Source organism: Ochotona curzoniae, unplaced genomic scaffold (genome assembly GCF_017591425.1).
Source record: "Ochotona curzoniae isolate NIBS_2020 unplaced genomic scaffold, NIBS_Ocur_1.0 contig_291, whole genome shotgun sequence".
In the NCBI taxonomy this organism is placed as follows: Eukaryota; Metazoa; Chordata; class Mammalia; order Lagomorpha; family Ochotonidae; genus Ochotona; species Ochotona curzoniae.
Genome location: NW_024465649.1, coordinates 11,550,901 through 11,569,449, shown reverse-complemented (window position 1 = coordinate 11,569,449; position 18,549 = coordinate 11,550,901). Strand labels below are relative to the sequence as shown.

The 18,549-nt window shown below is 45.2% G+C and overlaps 1 non-coding gene across 1 annotated transcript; it reads right to left on the bottom strand.

The window, feature by feature from the left end:
• Positions 1-1,207: 1,207 nt before the first annotated feature.
• On the bottom strand, positions 1,208-1,310 carry LOC121155397. Its single transcript, XR_005883658.1, has one exon. It is a non-coding gene; the product is annotated as a U6 spliceosomal RNA (small nuclear RNA).
• Between the last annotated feature and the right edge of the window lie 17,239 nt (positions 1,311-18,549).

The following is an 18,549-nucleotide window of genomic DNA, read 5'->3' as shown; positions in this document are numbered from 1 at the left end:
ACTCCATAACCTACATAGGCAGCTCTCTCACTAGATGCTTAATGTTTTGGGTCTCAACTAGAGATTGTGGCCTTGACTTTCCTGGTTCTGAGGCTTTCAGATGTAAATTGAGCCACAGTATAGTCATCCCAGGGTCTCCAGCCTACACAAGCCCTATTGCACAATTTTCCAGCTCCTGTATTCATGTGAGGCAATGCTCCTAATAAATGTCCCTTTATAGCCTATTGTATAGCCTATTGCTTCTGAGTCTGTGTAGCCCTAATACACCTCTTCTGTATGACATTTTTAAAAAAGACTTATTTATTTGAAAGACCTAGTGCTGGGTTGGCAGGCGGAGGAACAGAAAGAGAGAAAGAGACATCTTTCATATGCTGGTTCACCCTCCAGATGGCCATAGTGGCTGGGCCAGACCCATGAAGAAGCTAGGAGCCAGGAATTTCATGTCGGTCTTGCACATGAGTGGCATGTCCCAACACTTGGTTCATCATCTGCTGCCTTCCCAGTTACATAAACAGGGAGCTGGATTAGAAGTAGAGCATCTGGGACATCAGTTAGTGTCCATATGAGATGCTGGCTGGCATCATGGGCAGTGGCTTAACTTATTATACCACAACACTGGCCACATTTTATAAACTCTTTAAATGTGATTTCTTTTTTTTTTTAAAGATTTATTTTTATTTATTTATTTAATTAATTAATTAATTTTAAAAAAGATTTATTATTATTATTTTTTATTGGAAAGGCGGATATACAGAGAGGAGAGACAGAGAGGAAGATCTTCCATCCGATGATTCACTCCCCAAGTGAGCGCAACGGCCGATGCTATGCCGATCCGAAGCCAGGAGCCTCTTCTGGGTCTCCCACACGGGTGCAGGGTCCCAAAGCTTTGGGCCGTCCTCGACTGCCTTCCCAGGCCACAGGCAGGGAGCTGGAAGGGAAGCAGGGCTGCCGGAACTAGAACCGGCGCCCATATGGGATCCTGGGCGTGCAAGGCGAGGACCTTAACCAGTGCGCCACCACGCCGGGCTCTAAATGTGATTTCTAAAAGACTTTTTCTTCTTTGTCTTGTCTGTTCATTCCCTCTCTCCAAGTGAACTCATCCCCACTCATGGCTTAGGTGATCAATTATACAACAAAGAAAAATGCATGTCCTTAGCCCAGACTTCTTGTCTAAGACTCAGATTAATATACATAGGCACATCCACTGGAACATCTAAAAGGCATCCCCAACTATTTATCCTTGCCCAGGGGCCATGCTAATCTTCTCTGTATCATTCTAATTTTAGTATATGTGCTGCCAAAGTGAGCACAACTCAACTTATTTAAAATAAAACTCATGGTGTCCCATGTCAAAATCGGCTGCTCTGCAATGCATACATCATCTACCCTGAAGTGTAGCTTATTCTGCTGCTTATTATTTTTTTTTATTTTAAGACTTATTTATTTTTATTGGAAAGGCAGATCTACAGACAGTTTCACCTGCCAGTCTACTGCACAAATGGCCACAATGGCTGGAGCTGAGCCGATTTGAAACCAGGAGCCAGGAGTCTCTTTCAGGTCTTCCATGTGGGTGCAGGGTCCCAAGGCTCTGAGCTGTCCTCTTCTGCTCTCCCAGGCCACAAGCAGGGAACTGGATGGGCAGTGGAGCAGCCGGAACATAAATTGGCATCCACATGGGACCCCAGTGCTTTGCAAGGGGAGGATCAGCCAACTGAACCATTGCAGCTCGCTCACAGCTTCATTTGTAACAGTTTCTTCCCAGTCTTTTCATACATCAAGTCCTGTTTGTTTTATCCAAGTATCCCTCTGTCTGATTACATTTCTCTTTTTCCCCATGCTATCCTCTTAAGTCTGAGCTACCATCATTTATCTCTCTTAAACTCTCCCAGTTGGTTTGCACACACACACACACACACACACACAGCTGTCTCTTCCCCAGTTCTCCACAGCATGACTGCAGTGATGATTTCAAAATATAGCACAAGGAAGAACGCTTCTTCTTTCTGCTCCCCAAGGCCCCCTCGGCCCCTCACTTCAGATCCAGTTCTCGTTTGACCTTGCCAGCCTCCTTTCAGCTGTTCTGCTTCTGTGCTGTTCTTGCTCAAGATCTTAGGAATGCCATTGCCTTTGTGAGAAGCTCTCCTCCCCCTTCTTGCTCAAACACCCTGGCTGCAGGGAGCCTTTCTTGAGTTCTAGATAAAGCCCCTCCCTTACTGTCTGCCATGCCTGCCCGTGTTTTTCTTTATCTGACTGTCTGATCTTCCATCTGACTTCCCCTCTATACTGTGATGTTTGTTGCAACCCATATCTGTTTTCCTCACTATGGGATACTTAGCTTAGTTAATGTAGTGCCAATTGCTTAGTAGGTCCTCAACAAATAGATTTTGGAAGGAAGCAAGCCTAAAGAGATGCTGGAATCCAAAAGGGCCTAGAGGGCAAGTGACTGAGGCCTGGTAGATTACCGCTTTAGGGATGAGTCAGGGAAGGTATGGGCAAGTAGGTATGTAGGTCATCGCAGTGATAATCTTTGGGCGGGAGAGAACTAAAGGGCTCTTTAGGGGACAAAGCATAGCACGGTGGCTGTGGCACTGTCTGTCCCCATGAGGGTACACGATAAGTCAGTAAACACACAAAACCATGAGCCAGAGAACTGCTTTCTTGGTGTGGGTTTGCTGCCAATCAGCTGTGTGTTCTTGTCCTCTCATTCTTAATCCCATCTACAAACCAACAGGGCTGGATTATTACAGCAATCAGAGCTCTTAGTGGTAAAGAACAATTACTGCCTCTGGGCAGCTGAAGCAAAAAATCAACTGACACAAAGGATTCTGGCTAGCTCACAGATGACCAGGAAGCCAAAGACCCAGATCCTGAAAAAGGGCGAAAACAAAGAAGATAGCAAAGTCAAACCAGGGCCAGAATCTTGGAGGGGCCCGACTGGGGCTAGGCCATTGGGGCCGCCACACGGTAGTGTGTGCAAGCCCAAGCTTGCGGCTGTGCCAGAAGTGGGCACTGGACACCCCTGCTGGCCCCATCGGCATGCTGCCCTTGGAAACTGGATACTGCTGCCTTTGCTGACACTCTCGGAAAGAATTCGCCTCCCCTGTTTCATTTTCTGCATCACTAACTCGTGACTCAAAAACCTGAGCAAGTGCATCTGACATCCCTAGGTAGGTTATGTTCTGGAGCTCTCATCAGCCAGAGGCCAACTCTGCCACTCAGCTACGTTTTTAAGAACAGCGCCCCCCAGGGGAGAAAGCAAGAGGATCAGATTTAAGGGCTGCTCATAAACCACATGTTCAGCAGGACATGCGGGGGCCTTCATGTGAACAGTCCAAGGCTCTGCTGTCATGAGAATGGATTCAGGCATCACCCCAGCTGCTGAGTAAAGCTCTGTCACTGGGCCCAGCACAGTGCCTCAGTGGCTAAATCATTGCCTTGAATGCACCAGAATTTCATAAGGGCACCAGTTTGTATCCTGGCTATTCCACTTCCTTCCCAGCTCTCTGCTTGTGGCTTGGGAAAGCAGTAGAGGATGGCCCAAAGCCTTGGGATCCTGCACCCATGTAGGAGAGCTGGAAGAAGCTTCTGGCTCCTGGCTTCGGATTAGCTCAGCTCTGATCATTGTGGAGTGAATCAGTGAATAGAAGCTCTTTCTCTCCCTCTCTGTATATCTGCCTTTATATATATATATATATATATATATATATATATATATAATTTTTTTAAGCTGCATTATTACTGTGCCACAAAACATCTGTTCTGGACCTGGTATGGTGGCCTAGGGGCTAAAGTCCTTGTCTTGAACGTGCCAGGATCCCATATGGGTCGGTTCTAACCCCAGCAGCCCTGCTTCCCTTCCATCTCTCTATGTGGCCTGGGAAAGCAGTTGAGGATGGCCCAAAGCCTTGTGACCTTACACCCGTGTGGGAGACCTGGAAGAAGCTCTGGCTTTTGGCTTCAGATTGGCTCAGCTCCTGCTGTTGCCACCGCTTGGGGAGTCAATCAATGGATAGAAGCTCTTTCTCCCTGTTCCTCCCCCTCTCTGTATGTCTGACTTTGCAATAAAAATAAATAAGACTTTAGAAAAAGAAAAAAAAACCTGTGTCCTGTGTTCTTTTTAGTTATTCTGGAGGTGGACTTGAATGTCCTTATATTACGTGTTAAAACTGAGCCTTTGAAGTTAGCCTGATGGTCATGGCTGCACAGCCCTAAAATTAGGGTATTATTGAGTAACCCAGTAACCTGGTGACTGGTCAGAGTTCTCGGTCTGTGGCAGGGTGTGTGTTAATTCTGATTTTCAGTGGGCAGATGCTCTTTCTATTAGAGTGTCTATTTTTAAATGTGGCAAATGTCAATTCTCTCGCAAATGTCAATATCCATTTTCAAAGACATGCTGGTTGCTTGGTTTGTTTTCCTGGCAGAATTTACTCTGCAAATACACATGTCACATTTATCATGAATGGTTCTTTTTGGAAAGAAGTCATACTTTTTGTTTTTCTAAATTCTTGCCAGCACTCTATTTATTTGAACCAAGAGCTAAAAAGAATTAACGAGAAAGAGATGCTGGAAGAACAGGGTCCGGGATTTGGGGGTAATTTATGTGCCTTCTTTGAATGCTGTTTTTTCCCCTCTCTGCTTCCTTTTTTGGCATTTACTGCAGCCAACCTGCAGGCGTGAAGTGAAATCATTCAGTGTGGATGGCTGATTTCGCTTTAATTTGCTACTACTCCAAGGTAAAGCAGAGGTGTGAATATCAAGTCATGTGGCTGGTGTCGCAGAATCCTCTGCCATCTCACACGTTGGAATGCAGGGAGAGCTCCTTACACTGTCGCCACTGGAAGATCTTATGCTTACGCTGAAAGTCTCTGCTCACAGCATTTCTGGAATATCTTTGTAAGAATCATTAATTTGAAAAAAAAAAAAAGAATTACTAGTCTCAGCTGGGGTAGGACTCTCCAGCAGTCCCTGGTGACAGCAAGCCTGTGTGCTTTGGGGCGCTCAGGAGGAGGCAGTGCCCTCAGGTCATGGTGGAGTGTGCGCTCTGGAAGCAGAGGGCTCTGGTTTAAATGCTCTCTGTCACTGACAGCCTTGCGCTACACCAGCTCCGGTATTCAGAGCTCGTGTAAAAATGAAGGAAATGGCACTTTTTTTTTTTTTTGCTGGTTTGTTGTGAAGATTGTGAATGAATCGGTGTGTGCTGGATTCACAGCCTGTAAAAATTCAAAGTGCTAATGCTCTTTTATTTGTTCCAATGTTCTTAGTACAGTGTCCCAGCCAGATGAGGCTGCTTTGCTCAACTACTTTGAGCCCTCTGAGTCTTTAGTGGTATTTTTTTCCTTGCTGTTTCTCTTTCTCTCTTTAAAGACTTATTTATTTTTACAGGAACGGTGGAGTTACAGAGAGAGAAGGAAATAGAGGTCTTCATTAGTTGATTTACTTCGCAACTGGACACAACAGCTAGAACTGAGCTGATCCCAAGTTGGGAGGCTGAGTTTCTCCCAGGTCTCCCACAAGGGTGCAGGGGCCATGACCCATCTTCTGCTGCTTTCCCAGGCCACAGTCAGGAGCTGCATCAAAAGTGAACTAGTAGGAACTCAAACCAGTATCCTTATAGGATGCCAGTATTGCAGGTTGAAATTTAGTATGATACACCACCACACCAGCTCCCATGTTTCTCATCTTTTAAATCCCCTTTCCCAGGCCCAATGTGGTAGCCTAGCAGCTAAAGTTCTTTCCTTGCATGCGCTGGGATCACATATGGATGCCGGTTCTAATCCCAGAGGCCCCGCTTGCCATCCAGCTCCCTGCTTGTGGCCTGGGAAAGCAGTCAAGGACTGCCCAAAGCCTTGGGACCCTGCACCCGTGTGGGAGACTTGGAGGAGGTTACCGTCTCCTGATTCGGATTGGCATAGTTCTGGCTGTTGTGGTTGCTTGGGGAGTGAATCATGGGATGGAAGATCTTCCTCTCTGTCTGAATTCTCCTTTCTGTACTATCTGACTTTTCAATAAAAAAGTAAAAATAAATCTTTTTAAAAGTCCCCTTTCCCATCTTTCACGTCCAAAGTTTATTTCTCCTTTGATGTTTGTCTTGATCTAGAAATAATTCTAATAAATTATTTGGTAGTATAGTTTGCCCAAGGTCTCCAACTCTCTTGCAGGTGTTAGGGATGGTCTTAGTGTTCAGCTGTCACTTGGCAGTGTTTACACTCTACAAGTCCATACTGTAACACTAGGATGTGTTATCTTTGTGCAACTATAACCCTGTGTTAAAATTCTACCTTGTTCTGGAAGTTTCCAGGCCTCTTACTTAGAAACATTATCTCTGCCTTTGAGTCCCTTGGATTCCATTTACAGAGCTTTCTTCAGGAAATATGTATTCCACATAATACATTTATATGGTTGCTGCTCTTATCCCCCTGCTAAATTGAATGCTTAATCAAGGTCATTAATTTTTCCATAACATCCTTCTTAGTACCTTGCACAATCTGTTTTAGGTACTCAAGAATATTTAAATGAACAGTTTAAAAATGCACATCTGATTATGTCTCTTTTCTGCTTAAAATGTTCCATTTCCTGAGCAGGTGTTGGACCTAATAATTAGGATGATGGTTAAGACTCCCCTGTTCCTACTCAGAGTGCTTGGTTTTGAAATCCATCTCTGACTACTGACTCCAGCATCCTGCTAATACAGATCCTGGGAGGCAGTGCTGATGGCTAGGGTAGCCGAGTTCCTGCAGTGCCTATGGAAAACTCAGATGGAGTTCCTGCCTCCTGGCTTCAGCTTGCCTTGGCCCAGCTGGTGTCGGTGCTGGGAGGCGTGAACCAGTGCTTGAGAGTGCTCTCTGTCTCTCTCAAGTAAGCAAGTAAACAAGTGCATAAACAGAAAGCTTCAAAGTTCCATTTCCTTCAGGATAAACATTATAAACCCCACATGATAGATGATCCTGAGAGATGAGTCCTACCCCCTTGGTTCTCTGCCATCCAGCCAGTCGTCCACTCTTCCAGCTTTGTATTCGTCCTTCATGCTGCAACCACCCATACCACCCTCCAGACCTTGGCATTCTGCTTTCTCTCTCCCTGACAGCCTGGGCTCTTTCCCCACCTTGACCTCGCTCTGATGATCTTCCCTTGTCCATTGTCTTTGGCGCCTGGGAACTCCTCTCTGCTCTCTGGCTACCGATAGTCACATTCTAACCAGGCCTTCCACGCTCCATGCAAGGGACACACCCAGTGTCCCTGGTTCTGTCCTCATTTTCCTGGTGGAGAAGCCAGGCTGATGAACACAAGAAGGTCTGGGCTTGTCCTCTCCAGGGCCTCTGGATCACTTGTCCTGCCCTAGAGAAGGAGAGTCCTAACTCCAGGCCAGAGACCGATCATGGCAGTGACATTCTCTGAAGGCACTTGTACACTTTGTCTCTCCTTGGCTTGTTACATGTGACTGCCAGTAAGCCTGGCACAAAGCCATCTAGGCGAAGAGGAATTTTTATAGCCCGATTGGTTCAATTTCGTTTTCTGCCCACCTAATCCCAGGCAGAAATAAGCTCCAAACAGCTTTTCTATCACGAGGAATAGGGAAGAGGGTCATGCAGGGCAGAAAAGAACTCAAGACAAAGACACCTGAGTTGGAAACAGATTAGTTCTCTACGTAATGATAACATTAGCACTATAGGATAATAGGTACTGTTAATTAGACATTGACTAGGACCGAGTTCTGAATTAGGGATTTGTACACACGAGCTAATTTAATTTTCTTAATTCTAGCCTTCAGAGTTAGGTCCTGCTGTTATACCTACTTCATGGCTGAGGAAGGTGAGGCTGGGGAATATTAAGAAGCGTCCGCAGGGTCAGTGCGTAGCAGAGGCATGCTCAGAGCGCAGGACAAGGGAGCCCTTGCTGAGATGTTTGCCTTGAGGATGAGGACATCTGATCACATCGTGGCTTCCAGTTCACAGTTTCAGAAAAGAATGGTCACCAACACAGCCGCTGTTAGGGAGATCCAAACAGGACCCCAGCATTGCCCATCGTCCACGTGGCAGTGCTTGTTTTCCTATGTTCATTTCAGTCCATGGGGAAGCAGCCGAGGAAGAGGGGTTGTGAGTTTCGGAGTCACACAGATTTCCGTTTGAAACCAAACTCAGCATCTTCTATCTGAGCAGCCTGATGCAATTTCTAAAATCTCACTCTCACTTTATTTTCTTCTTCTTTTTTCTTAAGTTTAAAATGATTTGTTTTGTCTAGTTTTGCTTTTGGGGACTTAAACAGGGAGCTGGATGGCAAGTGGAGCAGCCATGACTCTAAAACTGGTGCCCGTATGAGATGCCAGCATTGCAGGTAGAGAATTAGCATGCAATGCCCCCTCACTGGCTCCAAGCTTTCTCATTTTTGTGGAAGCCTGAGTTGTGGTGTTGCAGGTATTTGGTATCAGATGCCAGTTCAAGTCCCAGCTGCCCTATTCCAAACTAACTTACTGTTAATGTGCCTGGGAAGGCAGTAGAAGATGACTCAGGCACTTGGGCCCAAGCCACGATGTGGGAAATCTGGATGGAATTCCTGGCTCCTGGCTTCTGCCTGGCCTAGCCTGAGTTGTTGTGGCCATCTATGGGAGTGAATCAGCATACGGAAGATCTCTTTGTTTATCTCTCCTCTCTTCTCTTTATTGTTTTTTCAACTTTACTATAAGTTTTACTGAGGAAAGTACTGCTCTGCCTTTCAAATAAATAAATCTGTTAAAAGAGTAGGGTTGTGGGCCTGCCTAAAGTCCTTGCCTCCCATATAGGTGCCGGTTCTAATCCCAGTGGCTCTGCTTCCCATCCCTGCTTCTGGTCTGGGAAAGCAGTTGAGGATGGCCCAAAGCCTTGGAACCCTGCACCTGCATGGGAGACCTAGAAGAAGCTCTTGGCTTCAGATCAACTTAGCTCCAGCTGTTGTGATCACTTGGGGAGTGAATCAACAAATGGAAAATCTTCCTCTCTGTCTCTCCTCCTCTCTGTATATCTGACTTTCCAACAAAAAACAAACAAAAATCTTAAAAAAAAGGAAGAGTAGGGTTGTAACTGATGATGTGTAAGACTATGTGAATGAAGTCAGAAAGCATGATAAAGCTTCTTGCATTGTGCTTGGCATATAGATGGTAATTAGTGATTAATTTGAAACAGGTGAATGGACGTCCTGAATACAATTATTAGCTCCTCTCCCATATTGTATTAGTAGGTAATTCCATCTTTAATAATTACATGGAGGTATATGCTATTGCTGGAAAGTTCTAGTAAAAAGAGAATGCCTTAGAGGACAAATTTAATCTGTAACCAGTCTAAATGATTAAATCTTAATTAATCATCAAAGTGTGTACAAGCTTTCTGGAAAGCAAGAAGGTAATTTGCAAGAAAAAAAGAATCCTCTTTATGTTGATAATACTAAGAACAGCTGTCTTCATTTAGCTAGGATCTATTATGACTCAATGTCTTTTATGCTATGGCTAATCCTCGTAGCTACCCTGTGGGGATGGTGTTATTACTGTTCAGTTTATGAGGCTTAGGAAGAGAGGAAACATGTCTGAAGCTACCTGAGAAGCAATGGTGGAGAAGCGATTTAAATCCAAGCCTTAGCTTGATGTCTATGTCCATGCTTTCCCCATTGCATAGTTTACTTTTGGATCGGGCTGTCCATTTTGGGGACAGTGACATGAAGTAGCAGGCTTCAGAAAGTTAGAGAATATCTGAAACTATGTTTAGGGAAAAGGACAGAATTCCTTTATGGGATATAAGCCTATGATTGTTAAACTATGGAAAAATTGATTTACTGTGAGTAAAAGCATTCTGATCGATACATCTTTCTAAGGTATGGCTGAGGGGAGGAGGATAAGGGAGAAGTATCAGCGATCATAGGAGATACAATCTGAAAATGCATACACAAGACAGGTAAGCTTTGGTCAGGACAAGAGGAGCAGGAGACCTGAGCAGAGAGTACAGGGGGAGGCTGAAGGTAGCCCAGCTTTTACTAGAATCGGCAAGAGGGTACCAAGTTTTGTCGGGGCCTGGCCCTCCTCAAGGTTACATCTTTCCCCTCTTCTACTCTCTGTGCTGTGGTTGGGTTGTGATACCTGAACATGAACCAGGACATGTAGGGAGGAGGATGAGATTCAGGATGTAGTTGTGCAACCTCGATGCTGACTGGGGTTCCCCATGGAGGGCTGCTAACCTTGATCTGAGCACCAACACTGCAGCCTATGACCTCTGGATCTTGTATGCGATTTCTCTGAGACTTTGACCTCTCCTGTCTTGCTGCTTTGAGCTGCTTTTCCCCCAACTTCCACCAGCATTCCCTGTGCCATTGAAGACATATGGGAGCAGACATTGTAGGTCTAGGGCCCATCCCAACCCACAGACCTCCATTTTTCGAGTCTTTTCCTCTTGTAGGGGAGGCAGCCCAACCCAAGTATTCACTGCTTTTTTGCCAACAGTTAGTTCACCCATCTTAAGATGAATTCTGATCAAAATGTTTTGCTTTCCATTATCATTACAATGACCAACATTAGGCTAAAGCATCTGGATGACTGTCCTTTGATGCTTATAAATAATACATACTCATTAGTAATACAAAGTGCTTGTAAATAGATACTGATCTATTTGTGGAGTTTTGACAAATGAGACGGTAGCAGTGACAAGAAGCTGGGACTAACAGCCAGACCATGGGGAATCTACTAGGAGATTTAAGCCTTCAGACTTTTGTCTATTGAGAAGATCAGCCTAGTAGCAGTAAGGAAAAAAGGAAAAGAGAGAGACAAAATGGATGCAAGGGACCCACACGCACAAGACAAAGCTCCAATATGGGGTTCAGCATGGAAGGCTGGCTAGAAGGTTGTGTTTGCTATTGGTTAGTGACCAATGTATGTGAGAAGTGGGGAGAAGCCTCAATAGTCAGGGAGACCAACTTATCTTGCTTTGTTAGGAGCTTCGCCAGTTGGGAAATTGAAAGCCCTACACCCTGTGAAACTGCTCAGGCCCAAGCAAAGCAGGAAAATTTTTCTGCTTGGTTGATAGCTTCAGACTGCTGGGGTCAACAGTGGCACTCATGAAGATAAAGAACAGGAAGGTGGAGGGGATTAGGTAAAAGCTACCAGAATGGAGTGGGAGTGTGTTCCAGGTGCCACAGCACAAGCAGGTAGCTCCAGCTCCCAATAGTGTACACTAAATTTACAAAGTTTTAGAACTGAGGTGTCTGGAACTTCTGAACACAAACAAACGTTCAATGCTTAAGGACCTGGAATGCTTGTTACCCTGATTGCATCATTATACATTGTCCACTCGTGTCAAACGACTACACCATAACCTGTAGGTATGTATAATTATTAAATGAAAATTAAAAATAGAAAACAACAAACAAAACAGAGGATGAGTGGAGTGATCGGTGGGAAGACAGATGGGACTGGACTGGACGATAACAGGCTTCAATGTGTTTGAAAAGCACATGAGATATGCAAGGGCGGATTTACAGACTGGTGGTCAGATGATAGCTCACAGCAGATGACCAAGAACTGATAATGATAAACCAACAATTGCAACCGTCACCCAACAAGAAGTGACACGTTATCAGAGTGCACGCTATGCACTTGCTACTGTTCTAAGGATGTTGCATTCTGTTTATGTCTCCTTTGGTCCACAGAGCAAGCCTATGAGGCGGGAATTATTCTCTCCATTTTATGCTTGAGGAAACAGAGGTGTAGATGGGATAAGGAATGTGTTCAACTTCAAAAGTCAGAACGTTAGTGAGTGCAGATGTTGGGACAGACATTTCTAGCCAAAGAATATCTTTATCAAGCCAAACATTGTTCGATAGTACAATGTCAAGAACATTCTAAGTAGGAATGGAATAGTTATCTGCATTTGGATACCTCCATACAAAGGAATTAGTGCGCCTATTTTTTCCTCTGTTGTAAACTCTAAGAAGACTGCTCTTCTCCCTTTGTATCTGTAGGTTCCCTGTAGAGGTGTCAGCTATGCCAGGCTTGTTCTTTTAAGGCCTCTGTGATGTCAGGAGGACGAGAAAGTGAAAGCAGAAGGTGAGGGAAGTGTTGGAGACATTGCTGCGGAACAGCTGTGGCACTCCAGAGAAGTGAAAAGGAAGCCAAGGGACATGTGCTTCCAGCGACAGTCCCCTTTGCAGTGTTAGCATGTGCAACCAAAGAACTTGAGTCCTTTAGAGATCACTTTCCAGTTGTGGAGCTGAATTTCTGTGACAGTGGCAGCACTGTGACAGTGACACGGGTGATGATTTTGTCTGTGTTGTCCTAGCATGTGACAACCCCAGTTGTGATCACAGCAGACAGGCCTGAGAAACCAACTAAACAGGAAGAGTGAGGGGAATCCCCAGAGGCTGAGCCCTTCCCACGTGCTAGGGCAGAGGCCTGACTCAACCAGGGAGATTCCACAGCCCCGGGGTCTGCTGGGAGCTTCTAGGCACAGCCCCTTGTAGCAAGTGGGTTGTTGGTAGTCTGTCTACACAGCAGGATGCACATGTGCTTGTGTATGTTGGGGGGAAATTCTGCGTATTTTGGCTGTGTGTATGTATGTATGTGTGCATGTGTGTGGGGGTGTGCTTTCAAACAAAGCCTCTTGAGGGATGAAGCAGCTTATTAAATCTTGAGTTGTATGGAGGAGAATCAGCCCAGTATGTGCAGGAAATCCTAAAGAAGCAAGGTACTCAGAAGCACAGAGCCGAGGTGAGCAGAAAACTGCAGGGGCTGGTGAGGCTACAGGGGTCAGGTGAGGAAGACTGCACACAGGTCTGGGGCTGGCGTCTCTGGACCAGGAGAGCCCCAGACAAGCTTTGCAGCAGCAATGTGAACAGCCAGATGTGTCCTTTCAACAAACCTCTGTGCAGGTCTGTGGGGAGCAAGGCTCAACCTGGGACCTCAACTGGGCAGACAGTGTGGAGTGGTGCAGAGTGCTAGCGCTTAAACCCGGCTCACCTGTCTCATTGGACAGGTGGCTCTGCATCTCCATGTTCCACTTCTTGTGCTTAAGAAGGAGATGATTAAACTTAGCATGAGGGTTTTGAAGAAATGATTGTTTGGTGCTTAGGACAAAGCAGAGACAATGAGGACAGAAATGAGAAAGGAGTCAAATGGAGACACTGAAGAAAGATTAAACCTGAGGGAGTGAGAAAAAAGCTGCAGGCTTTTCAGTGAGAGGATAGGCCATTCAGCAGGGTAAGGGACAGGTTGACATCTCACCAGAATCTATTACTGTTCTTTGGTGATCAGCCACCAGAAAACAGTTCTGGATAATTTTAGCAAAAAAAAAAAAGAAAGAAAGAAAAGAAAAAAGTTACTGGAAGCCAATGGTTTACTCTTAGAATCACAAGGAAAGCTCATTAACTGGGCCCTAGAGGAGACAAGAATGGGGGTTCTGGAATTCGTGTTGTAGGAAGCAATGAAGAGTATGGGACAAGCCTTCACCAATCATAATATGTCTTCACATCCCTTGATTCTAATCTGATGGAACTTGATGGGATCTGCCCACACAAGTGGACCATCTCCTCCAAAAAGTCAAGTGCTGCCATGAGGAAAAGAGATGAATAGATGCTGGATGGCTAAAAGCAGCTCATATCTTGAAAGTCACAATCTTCCTCCTCCTCGTCATCATAATTGGCACTGTCATCACTATTTCTTTTTTTTTTTTAAGATTTATTTTATTTTTATTGGAAAGGCGGATATACAGAGAGGAAGATCTTCAATCCGATGATTCACTCCCCAAGTGAGCGCAACGGCCGATGCTATGTCAATCTGAAGCCAGGAGCTTCTTCTGGGTCTCCCACATGGGTGCAGGGTCCCAAAGCTTAGGGCCTTCCTCGACTGCCTTTCCGGGCCACAAGCAGGGAGCTGGAAGGGAAGCGGGGCTGCCGGGATTAGAACCCAGGCATGCAAGGCGAGGACCTTAACCACTTGCGCCATCGTGCTTGGCCCCTGCCATCACTATTTCTAAGAGCAGACATCATTAACCAAGAGAGAGAGATGGAGTCTGCAGTGAGCTTGCCGAGTTTCATTTTCCTTGTAGACTTGTAATTCAAGTGTTGTAGGGTTCAGAAGGGAGCTAGAAGGGAGATATAGAGGTGAAAGTTACCAGTTTACAAGGATAGACAGTACTGGCCCAAGGCTAATATCTAGGGAAGGAAATTGGCTTGAGAAATCAAATCCTGAAGCGAAAGTGAAAGGATATTTTAGAAACAGAGAAGGAATTGTTCAAGAGACCGAGCATGACCAGTGAAGAGTAAAGGTAATTTCAAAAGGCAGGAAGTCAGAGTAACCAATCATCCCAGTTTGCCTAAGACTGTCTCAGGTTTTTTTTTTTTTTTTAAGATTTATTTATTTTTCTTGGAAAATCAGATATACAGAGAGGAGGAGGAGAGACAGAGAGGAAGATCTTCAATCTGCTGATTCACTCCCCAAGTGACCTCAACGGCAGGAGCTGAGCCGATCTGAACCCAGGAGCCAGGAGCTTGGAGCCAGGGTCTCCCATGCCGGTACAGGGTCCCAAGGCTTTGGGACACCTTTGATCACTTTTGCAGACCACAAACAGGGAGCCAGATGGGAAGTGGGGCTGCCGGGTTTAGAACTGGTGTCCATATGGGATCCCGGTGCATGCAAGGTGAGGACTTTAGCTGCTAGATTACCACACTGGGCCCAACTGTCCCAGTTTTAGGACTGAAAGTCCCATGTTCCATGCACACTGTCAGTCCCAAGCAAACTGGGAAGGTTGGTTGGTCATGCTGGAGTTAGTTGTGGTGTAGCGCCAAGTGGATAGGAGTATAATATGAGCACTGAAAACAGTCATTAGATGTGGCAATCTGAGGACACTGGTGGCCATGGCCAGAGCAGTTCTTGGGGACAGAGGAGGCAGAGGTCAGGCTTCACAGACTGAAAAATGCAGTACAGAACAGGAGGAAAATGTGGGGAGCACTGGCAGCTCTTCCACAAGGGTTTACCAACAAGGGGAGGGGACAGAGGGGATGCCAGCTGTAGAGGAACAGGGCATCAAAGGAGGGCATCCTACTGTTTTGGTTTGTTTTGGAGATGGGATGAACTCAAGTAAGTTTATAGGGATTGGGATAGAGGCAAGAGAACAAGGTAAGAAGAAAAAACTCTCTAAGGAACCCACAGGGAACAGAAGCTGAGGGGGGCCACCTCAGGGACTTGGGGGAGGATGACTCATACAAGCATACATGCAAACTCTGTTACAGCAGGAGGGCAAGCAAGGAGGTACACATTTGTCACATCTGTGTCCTTAAAGATATTGTTAGAGTACATTTTTAAGGACTGGGAAATTATGGAAAGGAAAGGAGAGTCAACCACAAATTATTGGAGGATGAGTAAGGCCTGGGTCAGCCATAGTGGGAGGCAAAAACCATGTCTGCCCTGCGTCACTTTCTCCAGCAGTGCCTGGTGAACCAGTGCAGGCATGAAAACTGACTGAGGTAGGACGGCAGAATGGTGAGGAGGTGGAGGACAGTCTGTTAGGTAAACCAACAAGAAGGGAAGAGAGAGAGGGTTGGGTTGCTAGAATAGGTGATAATGGGAGAATCAAAGGCAAAGGCAGTTGAGTAGGTCCATTATTTTGCCCTGTGTAAGAATGGCCAGTAGTGGCAGTGCTGTGTTGCTTGACCTTCAGTAAGTGATTCCACCTTTCTGGTCTCAGTTTTCCCGTCTGTGGGATCACATTGTCCCTCAGTGTCTTCTACAGCCCCAACCTTGTATGATTGGACCAGCATATGCCAGCCACTTGGGGCTTTTGAAGACACAGTTTCTGTACCTTCAATACTGGAGCTGTTGAGCAGTGTGGGTCATTTTCTGTTCAGAGAAGCCAACCCTTGGAATAACATGTGAACGCACAGTTCTTTGGGGCTAGGTGCCAAGCAAGCATTCCAACTGCCAGTGGTCAAAAGTTCACATTCAGCTAATCTTGCCTAGGAATCTCAGTAAATTAACCAATATACTGGGTGACCTTGGACAAGCTTCTGGAACAATTCCCTTAATCCTTAAGGAAAAGCAGATGGTACATGGTTTGCATATATATCCACAAAGATGTGTAGTTTAGGTTGGTTGTAGAAACTAATGGGCAAACAAAAATGTTTATTCCTGGAAAAGTCACTGTCTCAGGTTAGGTTCCCTAGAAGCAGAGCCCAGGATAGGAATTCCTGTGTGCAATATGTGTTCCCTAGGATCCTAGATCCTGTTGTATCCAGATGGCAACCAGCCATTGATTGGTGGCTGTGGACAGGTTAAGTGTGGCAGGAAGTGGTGTAGCCTGTGCAGGGAGAGTGCTCTATTTCGAGCCAGAGCAACTTTGTGTAGAAGAGGGCAGCAGAATTTTCTCAGCCAAAACTCATGTGGAGAGTGGGCGCCTGCAGGGTGCTCCAGAGCTGCCTTACAGTGATAAACAGAAGTTGTATCATTAGGTCTTTAGTGGATGAGATACGGTAGGTAGATGGGAAAAATTAAAACCAAGTCCCAAGAAATGTCTGTTATAATGCAGGTTTAAAAATAGTGTAAACATCCTTTGTAACCTACCCATAACTATCACCCCACCGTCCCAGAGGTAAACAGAACTGCTCTCATTAAATGCTACACTGCCAACAAAGAATTAACTTCCTTCACTTATAAAGAGACACTGAAAATTATTAGAAACCAATATATTAGTAGAGAGATATCTTTCATTCACTGGTTCACGCCCTAAAAGGCTGCAACAGCCAGTTTTGGGGCAAGCTGAAGCCAGGAGCAGGAACTCCATCTAGATTTTCCAAGTGGAGAGCAGGCAGGGTCTCAAGTAATTGAGCCTCCACCTGCTGCCTCCAAGATATACATAAGCTGGGAGCTGGGAGCAGAAATGAAAGAACATCCAGGGCTTGAAGCCATGCTTTCATAGGGGATGCTGTATTTCAAGTGGCAATTTAACCTTTATGCCATAACACCAACCCCAAACCCTGTCAGTTATCCAGGTAGAGGATCAACAATCTAGTGAAGAAGCCAGGCAAATTGCTGACAGACATTGAAAGAAAAAAACATTCAGCCTTGCTGATAACCAGGAAAAAAAAAAACACAAAGGAAGGGAAATGAAAATGTTTGTCTATAAATTGCAAATAATTTGACATGAGAGCATACAAGGTCAGCCAGGGTAAAGTGAGATGGGTGCTACAAAGCTGGAGAAAATAGACGGGGTTGGTTTTTCTCATGAGATTTCAAAGTACTGAAATTCTTGGTTTGTAATTTTACCCCAAGTATCCATCCTATGAAAATCATACAAATGTTTCACTCTCATCACTTATCAGGAATGAGAATTCTGCAGGTGCTTGGCGTTTGTGCTGAGTGCCTTAGTGTATTAGGTTATAAATGACCGTATTTCATTTAATGCATGCTTTTGGCTTAAAAAGTGAGTACTCCCATACAATCTCTCTTTTTATAGAAGAAACTGAAGCTTTCATAAGTCAGGGAAATGTTAAACCATGGAGGAGCTGGCATTACCTGACTAGTGTATGGGCTCTTGATACGGTTACTTACTGGACGGGCTCATTAACACATAGGTCCAAGAAGAGGGAATAAGCAAGCTTTTCACAAAATAATTAAATCAAGCCAACTGTCCCTCGCTTCGTGGATCAGAGAGCCTCTGCAATGTTTGGATTTCTAATTAAGTCAGATTTAATTAGGGCTCCTAAGGCTTTCACCTGCTCCTTTGAACGTTTTATGATGAGTCCTAGACTATTCTGTGAAAGCTTGGGAAGTCCATGAGTGTATCTGGCAGCTTTTTGGGTTGGGTAGGAGGGAAGTGACAGGAACTTACATCGGCCCATTCCTGAAGCAATCCATTGCAGACACTTTTCTCTTGCTTATTTCTTCCAATATGCAAATTGTGAGCTCCAACAGTGGGAATCGGGTCTGTAACATTTATTAAAATGTTGCTTTAGAAGGTGTGAATGGGGTATGTGGGAGACATTCTGCAATATGCCATACTCTTTTTTTTTTCCTTAATTTTTTTTTTCTTTTAAAAATTTACTTGAAAGTCAGAGTTACAGAGACAGGAGGAGACAGAGATCTTTCCTTTGCTGGTTCCTTCCCAAACGGTTGGGATGTCCTGGACTAGGTAGGCCTGGCTGAAGCCAGGAACCTAGAATTTCTTCCTAGTCTCCCATGTGGGTGCACAGCCCAGGGACTTGGATCATCTGCTGCTGCTTTCCCAGGTGCATTAGCAGGGAGCTGGGTCAGAAGTGGGGCACCTGGGACTTAAAGTATGTGGGATTTTGGTATCTTGGGTGGAGGCTTAGCATGAAACATCACAACTCCAGTCCCCATACTCCTTTTTAAAATAAGTTTTAAAAGATTTTAAAAAATTTATTTTAAAAGCACAGTTAAAAAGAGGAGAGAGAGAGAAATCTTCCATCCTCTGGTTCACTTCCTAAATGGCTTGAACAGTTCAGGTTGGACCAGGTAGAAGACACAAGCCTGGAACTTCTTCCTAGTCTCCCATGTGGGCGCAGGAATCCAAACACTTGGGTCGTCTT